Here is a 10,519-nt window from a genome sequence, read left to right as displayed (position 1 = left end):
TTCTATAATGTTAATAATATATATGTGTTATACGTATATAGGATGACAGAATGATATAGATGGTACACCGAGTCCCCAAAACGGGCCAGACATAGTACGTGATGGTAATATGTATGGCTTTCTTTTATACGATGCGAGTACGGTAAATGGTTAAATGTTATACTTGCCCCTGCATCCCTACGCCAACTATAATTTCCTTATGATATCTATGCTTTACATACTCAGTACATATGTCATTTTGATCCCCCCTTTCTCGGGGGGGGGGGGGGGGAGGGGGCTGCGTTCATGCCCGCAGGTACAGATACACACTTTGGGGATCCGTCAGTGTAGAAGTTCCACTTAGCAGTTCAGAAGTGCTCCATTATGCCAGAGTCTAGTTTTGGTATTAACCCTCAATGTATATATTTATTTGTTCATGGGTACGGCGGGGGACCTGTCTCGCCTTATGTTATTATTCTTACTCTTAGAGGTCTGTGGACATGTATATGGGTTGTGTATGGGTTGTATATGTATGTATATACAGTGGTGCCTATGATAAGCCTCACCGGCTTATATGTTATCCTGCCTGTTAATGTGCTATAACTTAAATAGGGGACTGATTTACTTATAGATAGCAGGGATATATACAAGTGCCCAGCTCGGGCACCCGTCACAGCCTACGGGGTTGGGTCATGACAAAAGTGGTATCAGAGCGGTTTGGTCCTCGGAATGTCTACAGATCATTTCTAGTAGAGTCCTGTTTATCGGTGTGTTGTGCACCACATCTATAAACAGGAGGCTTCAAGGCATTTAGGATATTATCTTTCTTTCTTGTCATAGATCGTGCGATAGAGCCCAGCCATAGGAAATGAAATTCCTTTTTTTACTAACCTTTGGTTTCAGCTGAAGTACGACATCAATAGGAGAAAGTGATGGATGATATTGGAAGCTACACAGTAGACAGGTAAGTAATGGTGTGAAAGAGGAATGGTGGATAAGGTAAGAAGATTGAAATATGATTGAAATTTAAAGTTGAAAATTGAAGGAAAAAGTAGACAAGAAAGTGTAACGGGGTGCAGTTCTAGTTGGACATACGAGGTAAGTCCATCATTTTATACTGTGGTTGATATTGGGCGCCCTGTGTGGCTGTGATATGAATATATATATGTTGGCTCTGTGAGGCGTTATGGCTATGATATGATATGATATGGATATATATATATATATATATACGTTGGCCTTGCATGTCATTGTTGGTATTTCCTGCGTACAGGTTTGGAGATAATGAGGAATATAGAGGAAACTCTACTGATTTTTTTTGGAAATAGAAAGAGAATTAGATATAAGGTTGTAATATATCTTGAGAGATTGTATCCATTGTAATGGTAAGATTTGACTAAACTAGGAGTACAACTGACTTTGGGAAATAAGTTAATTGCGGTATGGGTGGTAATTAGAAGGTCAATACTGATATAGTGAGAAGAATGGTGATGGATATGAATGTCTTAAGACGACTTGCAAGGTATTAAGGATGAGAATCATGAGGAAGGATAAAGGATTAAGTATGCTTACTCCACCAGGTTGAATTAATCCAGGGTAAGAGTTGTGAATAAAGGTTAAGAAATATTATCCTCCGGGATTGACCATAAGCAGAATATAGTGTGAATATAATGAGGATCATCATGGAAGTACGGAGAGACTAGTAAAGAAGTAACTAAAGAATGTGATTGTGAGTAAGATTAGGAGTTAGCATCAGGTGCACGATAAGGATGAAAGCTCATGAAGCAGAAAGGGGTATTGTGTATATGTACCTCCATTTTGGAAAATAATGGGATCCCTCGAGGATAAGGAATAGAAATTGCAAAACAATTGAGGCATTGTGAAATTATTAAAGGAACAAGTGGTATCCTTTGGAGAAAAATAAAAGAAAGAGGTGATAACAAAATGTGAAACAAGTGTCATCAGAGTATAAATGCCACCGAATGGAGAATCGGACACAATTATAAGCACTAGTAATGTACTGATTGGGATGAATGAAATGTGGCTTCGTCTAAACTACTACATTAGTTATATGATTCGAGTAAAAGCACTTGGACTAGGGTGTGTACTATTTATCGAGAATTCTAAGCACTCCATGATTGTACTAAGGTTTCTTACAGGGGCAACCTAATGTATAGATGATCTAACAGAAGGTGTAGACATGGTGCAGTATGTTAACGGGTTGGAACAGAATCATAAGCGCATGAATAGTTGAAAATAAACAGAGGATGACATGGGTACACCCTAAAGGGGGGAAGTGGACAAGAGAAATATAAGCATGAGAGGAAATCAACTGACACTATCATATGTTGACAGGAATACTTAAATTTCAAGCGAGAACCCATATTGGCACGAGTTAGCAAGGGCTCGAGGCCAACCATAAACTAATAGAAGCCACGGTATCTGAGACCGTGTGAAGAATCATTGGTAGAGACCTTAAGGGATGGGTGCCTACCATAAGGGGTGAATACGATAAGAGAGTAAGACTGAGCAAACTAAGGACCGTATAAAGGGTAGTATGGCCGTGTTTGAGTAAAGATTAAGATATGACAACAACGCCATTGGTCACTGATATTGTGACATACAAGTAGCAGGGAGAAAGAATAGAAAATCTCTTACGGTAGGAAAGGAGGAGACCAAGGAGTGCTTAAAAGAAGAAAAGAAAGGAGTAGGAAAAAATAGCATTAACGCGAGCAAGTTCTAGTGTGAAGACGATATGTAAAGTAAGATGGACCGGGAGATGAAAAGACTGCGTTTACCTCATACCAGTAGTATAAGAGTAGTTGTGCAACCTACGAATAGTTATATACAACATAAGACCAAGTGGATGAGTACATGATGAAAAAGAGTTATGATATTTTGGAGATGTTATAGAGGAATACGAAGAGAAGTTAAATCAAATTGCCAAAAGGGACACAATCATGGTTGAATTAAAGATCTACCCCGACACCGGTTGTAAGAAAGAAGAAGAGAGGGCAAGGCAAAATATGAAGACTAGCGAAAAGACGCTAAGGTAAATCTTGGGCTAAGATGAGTGCCTTCACACATTATTGCAAGGATGGTAATGGAACGTGACATGAGGACTTCCCAGGGGGGTCACCCATCCTAGTACTACTCTCGCCCAAGCACGTTTAACTTCGAAATTATGGTGGGATCCGGTGCGTTAGTGCTGTTATGATGGCATGAGATGGAAGAATACGAACTAGCAGTGAAGCAATGACACGAGATTATATACCTAGAGTGTTATAAGTTACGATAAGGGAATTGTAAAAGAGAGGAAGCAAAACAAGCAGGATTAGCCGATTACTAATAGATGGCACATTTGTATGCCAAGTTCTTCAACATAATACCAGTTAATGATAAGGCAAACCACAGAACGGCTATACAGGTCATTATGTGAGGGGACTTCAGCACAACTTGGTATCCAACTCTGATGGGCAAAAAGCAAAACCCAAAAGGCGAGGGTACCAATTGATGTCATCTAAAGAAGGCAAAAAGTAATATACCAGGTCGAATATTCCATAATAGGACCTTGGCTACAAGACTTACTTTGCACTCCCTAGACAGATAATTCTATATGGAATATCATCCGCAGATTAACAATATCAGCCCATGTTCCTTCAATCAAGGACTATCTGTCCAGTCGAGATTGTGTAAAATTATAGGTCAAGAGGGTGGTGAGACTTTACGGAGTTCCCATAGCTATTGTCTCAGACGAAGGAGCCTGAGTTACAGTTAACTACTGAAGATCAGTCCAAGAAGAGATTGGGAAGACAAATAGGTCTTCGTACACCATTGTACCCTCAGGCCGAAGGACAGAATAAGCATACTAGATAAACGCTAGAAGAGATGTTGCGAGCCTATACAGTTGACTCCAAAGGTAGCTTGGATAATTGCCTACTACCTGTCAAGAGTATTTACTATATCAACTATAATTCTAGTCTCCAGATGGCCCCGAAAAGACTTGGTATGGCAAAAAGAGTAGGTCATCAATTGGTGGGTTGATGTTGGTAAAACGTGACTAATAGGACTAAGCGTGGTTCAATAAGCCACCAAGAAGGTAAAGCTTATTCAGGAGAGAGTGTTAGCAGCTCAGAGTCGACAAAAGTCATACGTAGGTAATCAACGTCGACTTCTAGAGTTTCAAGTTAATGATTGGGCATTTTCGAAGGTACCCCCCACAGAGAAAGTAATGAGATCTAGCAGGAAAGGGGACCTTAGTCCCAGATAAATTGACCTTATCATATCCTCTGCCGAATAGTCAAGGTTGCCTACGAGCTGGACTTACTAGCGAATCTGAAAGCGGTACATCCAGTCTTCCATGTATCAATGCTTTACAAGTATGTTGGTAATATAACCCACGTATATCCCCATAGTGGGTATCCAAATCACAGAGGAGTTATCCTACAAGAAGCAACCTATAGCTATCCTGGGTTGGCAAAGTAGAAGATTGTGAACTTAGGACGTAGCTTCCGTCAAGGTATTATGGTGAAATAAAAATCATGAAGAGATGACCTGGGAAGCAGAGGAGGAAATGAAACACAAGTATCCTTACCTACTCCTTACATTACAGGTAATCCCAACCTTTGGTACTTTGATAGTGATAGCTTGATGAAAGTATTTGTTATTGCAATAGACAAGAATTTTCATATAATCTGTATAAGATCTTAAGGAAGGTTTTGGTTTACATTCGAGGATGAATGTCCTAAAGGGGGGAAGGATGTTACATCCCGTACTTTTGTACTTTGAAACGCGTTCTTAAGTCTCTTGAAAGGCTCTTAAGTTCTTGGAAGGATCGTAAGCCTCTTAAGTTTCTTAAGGTTTCCTAAAGTTTCTTAAAGCTTTTTAAAGCTTCTTCAGCCTTCTTAAGAACTCTTAAGCTTCTTAAGAACTCTTAAGCTTCTTAAGAGTTACCATGTGAGCCGTGTAATCTATAACACTATCAAACAGCTCTAAAGAAAGGAGAATGCGATACCCTATAGTAGAGAAGATTGGAAATAGAGTTATAAGAATCCGGAAGAAGTTGGAGACCGAATAATGAGTCGTAGGACATGACTTATTTACGTAAGCTTCCAACTTGGAAATCTTACATACTTAAGCTACTGGAGTACATACCAAGCTTACATAGCAAGGATTACATAGGTTTGTAAAAAAAGATGAGATTATGAACCCACGAGGGCTGATTGAAAGTATGGGCTGATTGAAAGTATATGATCATGCATGTTTTCAAGTCAATTACATGATTTTCAAGTTAATTAATTATGCATTCGAGTTTTACTCTAAGATCAAGGTATGAATTTCATAAAATTTATGAAGTAAGGTAACTTAGGATCCTATGTGGTGACCTAGGACCTAACTATATGAATTATACAAATATGATTATAATGATGAAAGCAAAATTCTCACATTATAGGTATGTTATAAAAATGAGCTAGTCTATAATTTCAAACCTATGATCATGACTATGATATATGTAACTATGATTTCTATGTTATGTATGTATTCCATGGAATTTGACTTAGCACCGAGTGGTCTTGAGGTGGGGCCTCTACCAAAATCCCTAGTAGCAACTTTATGTCTCTTAAACTACATGCCACCATATGTTGCCTTCATGGACTAGCTATTGGATCCACATATAGTGTATTTATGACCATCCTAGAGGGGCAAAATCTACCTTGGCAAGTAGATTCTTCTTTTTCTTCATTATATGGGGAGACAATGGGATTACATGTTATAGCTCGCATGGTTTTATTGTCGGTTATGGTTCCTATCCCACATAAGTACAACCTTATATGTATTTTCATGATCTAAATTATGCTTTTCTAATGCTTTGGTCATTATGATTTCCTCATGACTTTACTTATCTCATTTTATCATGTGTTTTACTTGACTATTGCATCTCATGATTTATGTTGCATGTCATGCCCTCATACTTAGTACATTCCAATGTACTAATAAATATTTTTTGCCTATATTGTCTCATAATGTAGGGCTTGAGATTGAACATCATATTCATCCACCTGTCTAGTTAAGCTTTCCTTTCCAGCGGTGTTTGTGGTGAGTCCTTATTTATCAAGGACTAGTCATCGAGTTGGTTATTATTGTCAAAGACTTTTTTATATTTTATATTGAGGGTGAACTAGGGACATATCTTAGCCCCTGCCCATGCTCATGAGTAGAGGCATTTACTTGGACAAATATTTTGAGTCTATGTTGTCATATGACATTTTTCATTTTCTATTCATCGTTTAGACTCTCTTATAATATTTTCACTTTTATTTTACCTTATATATGCTTATGATATATATAAGAGGCTTGGTTGGAGCCCTTCAGGGTTTCGATCACCGTGTTACAACTAGGCCCTAGGTTGGGTCATGACAGGTGTTAGGTTGAATGATTCTTAGTTGTCGTTTTGGCCATTTTTGGGGTACGAGTTTAGTTTTTTAGCCTTAATGCCTTATATTATGTTGATCCTTAGTGTTGGTTGATATTATAGGATCTTTTTATTTCTTGTAGGTGACATGAAACTTAGATTTATGTGAGTTGGTTGGTTTGGCATTATTGTTTTCCTTTTCATTTATTTTTTAGCTTTAATGTATTATTATTGTGTTTGTGGGCCTGAGGCCTTGGACTTGGACTGCTGGAGTTCTAGGTTAGTATGATTGTACCTTCACGAGTGTCTACCTGTTGTTTGTATGATGTAATTTATTTATGAATGAGTTGACTACATTGGTAGAAGGGTCAACATGATTTGAGTCTAAACCTGGGAGAAGGGTGTTTAAGGTCACTTTAATTAGTTGTATAATGATTCTCATTTGCTTTAATCTCAAGGGGGGGGGGGGGTGTTATGGATTTAGACGAAGGGAAACTGGTACTTTTGAAAGAAAGTGATTTATTTTGAGGTAGTTGTCTTAAGGTAATTTTAACTTTAAGTTGTTAGATTTACTTTCGAGGAAAAAATACTGGTCATATAAGATTTTATTTAGATAAACAAAAGGTTTATCTTTATTTTGATAAGTTTGAGGAATGTATTCTGAGGAGCCTGTAAAACTCTTCCGGTTTATGTGTCTTGCATTTCACGTATTGTTGAGCTCGAGGAAGAATTCTAGGTGGCTCAAGGGATTTTGTCAAGATTTTATTTTATGCATTGTACACATTTGCATTACATCCTCCTTTTTTATTTTGTTAGGTGATTGTCTTGGTCTTATTATTATTGTTATTATCTTCACCATTATTGCATTGGTTATTGTTACTTAGTCTTAGCATTGTCGTGCTTCTTATATATATATATATATATATATATGATCTTTCTGAGTTTGGTCAGCCTATGATGTCCACTGCATCTTTTTCTAATGCATCTCCTAGTACAAGCCACCCTTGTTGAGCATTAAATGTCTCGTGGCCATCACAGACTTAGATCGTGGTGAGTTCATGGCATCTAGAGACTTGCTGCTTTTCTTTTTTTTGTACTGTCTTTTATTTTGTATTTTGATTAGACAAATCTGATGTATGTAACATATTTGTACTTAGATGCTCTTATATCGGTGACACCAGGTATGGAGTTGAATTTCTATGTATAGTTTTATCTGTCTCAGCTATTTTTGGGCCTGTTATGCAAATGTTGTATCATATTTACACATCTATGCTATGGAACCTACTCTATAGGTCTATTTCTTCTTTCACATATTTTTTTCTAGTTATTTATTATCTTTCGCTTTGGATTTTGGCTTGCCTACTGAGGGCTTATAATAGGTGCCATTTTGGCCTAATTTTGGGTCATGACAACGTGGTATTAGAGCCAGGTTCACTGGTCTTACTAGTACAAGAGCAAGTTCCTAGAAGAGACTCACAAATTGGTATAATGACGTCCATATCTAATCTTTGAGAGGCTATAGGGAATTCGTAGGTATACTTTTCTTTTCTTGTTCCTTATAGTGCGTTCTTGACTTTAGTAAGTTTTGAGTTTTATTTGTTTTCTTTTTTCTCAGAAGGCTAGGACGAGATCCACTATAGGTAGGCGAGAACCTCATACACCTGCGGATTGAGCCCCATCTAGGTGTAGAGGGAGAGGTCGACCTAGTGGTCGAGGCAGAGTATAAGGTGCAACAACATCTTGGGAATAAGAGCGGGTGCCATCACCAAAGCCCGTTATAGAGGTATAGCAAGTTTAGCATCATCTAGATGGTGTGCGGCCAACCCAACCTCCACTAGAATTCATTGACACGCAGGTTCTCATGGAGACTTTGACTAGGATCCTCAGCTTTATCAAGGGCATTCCCCAGGCGGAGACTATAGTTAGTACTTTAGCTAGCCCTCAAAGTGGACATGAGGCATATACTTCAGCCTAGGCAGGGGCAGAGGGTGTTTAGGTATAAGGGCTGTCACTTGCTACTTTGTCTTCTAACTTAGGGGTTCTTCCAATATTGATAGCTGCTCAGCCTATTGTAGTTAGGCTTGTTATGTTTTCTGAGGAGCAGAATATGTTAGGATGATTCATTAGGTTGGGTCCCACTAGGTTTTTAGGTGCTGAGGGCGAGGATGCCCATGAGTTTCTTATTAATTGCTAAGAGAGATTATATAACCTAGGTTTGGTTGAGTCATATGGTGTAGATTAGACTTCTTTCCAAATGGATGGCAACAAAATGATAATGGAGGCCTTATCTTGAGTATAGGCCAACTGGGTCACCTCTGATGACACAGGCTTAGTTCTCCGAAGCTTTCATAGAGAAGTATGTTCCTCATAGATTAAGGGAGAGGTTGAGGGATGCATTTATAGGCATGTTATAGGGATCAATATCAGTTTTAGAGTATGAGACATATTTCCTTGAGTTGGATAGGCATGCGGCTCTGATTATGCCGATAGAGCACGAGCGGGTTTGCAATTTTTTTATAGAATTGACTTTACCTTTTTGGCTAGTTACAGAGCAGATGGTAGCGTTTAGTTGTTCATTTCTTTAGGTAGTGGACCATGTATGCACTATTGAGTGGATTTATTGTGAGGTTTATAGAGGCTATGACAAGAGGCACTACCGTTATAGTTATTTTAGTTGGTCTCATTCCTGTGGTAGGTATTTTTCGAAAAGAGATTACCTACTGTAGTTTTAGCCTAGTAGGCCAGTTCAGGCTACCCTACATTTTACAAATGGTAGTATTTTGGGTGCTAGTGATCAGGCAGTCAGGCTTCAGGTCAGATTTTGATGGGGTTTGTATTTAGGGTATTCAGGTCGTGTTGGCTAGTCGAGTTCAGTCGGGCTGTCTCAGTAAGGTGCTTTTGGTGGGCTGTATTATGAGTGTGGCATGCTAGGCCACTTTACTAGAGATTCTCCGATGAGCATTTACCACATGCAATAGGTTCATTTCCTTAGGGTTTCAGTTTAGTCGACTAGAGGTGGTGTAGAGGGTAGTAGGGGTGGTCCCTAGGGGACTCAAGGTGGTCCTTAATAAGACAAGTTAAGCAGATAAGGTGGATGCGACCATATTGATGCCTTTTTGGGCAAGACAGTGGAGGAGGCTTCGAATGCTATCATCGCAGGTACAATCTTCCTCTCTCATCAACCTACTATTTCTTTGTTTGATCTAAGATATACTTATTCATATGTAAGCCTTTCCTATGCCCATAGTTTGTTTGCTAGTGTGGGGTTCCGTATAAATCCCGAGCACCTTATGGGAGACCTTGGCATTGGACAAAACAAGTTCATGTAAGGCCAAAATGGTCTTAGCATTCACGATCCCAAAGGGACGTGTTCATGGATCTTACTTGCCTATGCCTCCATTTTAGTGAGGCCGTGGCATGCTGGACTCTATATTTGTGAGGGACCCTCCATGTTCACAAGGTTCTGGCTAGCCTTGCCTCTGCGATTGTGGGACTTTGCTCCGCGTTTTCAAGGGTCTCTTTATCTGTTGCTAGCTTTGAGCTTTGCAATTGTGAAGAGCAATTTTGGCTTGTCTTTCAACCCATTTTTTAGACATTTCCCAATGCTTTGAACTTTGATATTTTGAGTTCTAGAGCTCTATTTTGGGTGATGCAAAGTTCTTGGGTGTTTGGAATTTGCGTGACTATGCATTGGAGTATCTGGGTATCATTAGGGACTTATCGTTTGAGGTAATTTCCATCTTGAAGGGATTGCTCTCTTTCCTTTGTTTAACTTTAATGGTGTGTTTCTTGCATGAAGTGAATTAGGGCTATTTTTGGCCTCAAATTGTGTTTTGGTTTAGGATATATGTTCGGAGAGGTAAAATGAACCTTTTCATAGAGTCAATTTTGGGATTCCCAACACGAATCCCATAATTCCATTTTAGACCTAATTTTGGATCCATCTCCAATTATTGCAAATTTGATTTTTAAACATCTGTAATGACGTCGTGATTGATATTTTATTAGTGTGGCGGTAATGAGAGGTGATTCAGAGGTGGAAGCTTCAATTGGCAGATTTAGAGCATGCGTGATCAGCTTGAAGGTAGTCCAATTTTGATTGAGCTTTATTATATAATGTTTTAGTAT

General features: G+C 38.8%; 1 pseudogene; it reads right to left on the bottom strand.

The window, feature by feature from the left end:
* Window positions 1-3,084: 3,084 nt before the first annotated feature.
* On the bottom strand, window positions 3,085-3,204 carry LOC129904356 (5S ribosomal RNA; annotated as a pseudogene).
* Between the last annotated feature and the right edge of the window lie 7,315 nt (window positions 3,205-10,519).

The sequence above is a fragment of the Solanum dulcamara genome, chromosome 1 (genome assembly GCF_947179165.1).
Source record: "Solanum dulcamara chromosome 1, daSolDulc1.2, whole genome shotgun sequence".
NCBI lineage: Eukaryota > Viridiplantae > Streptophyta > Magnoliopsida > Solanales > Solanaceae > Solanum > Solanum dulcamara.
The sequence above is the reverse complement of the archived record's forward strand: the minus strand, read 5'-3'. Positions and strand labels throughout refer to the sequence as shown.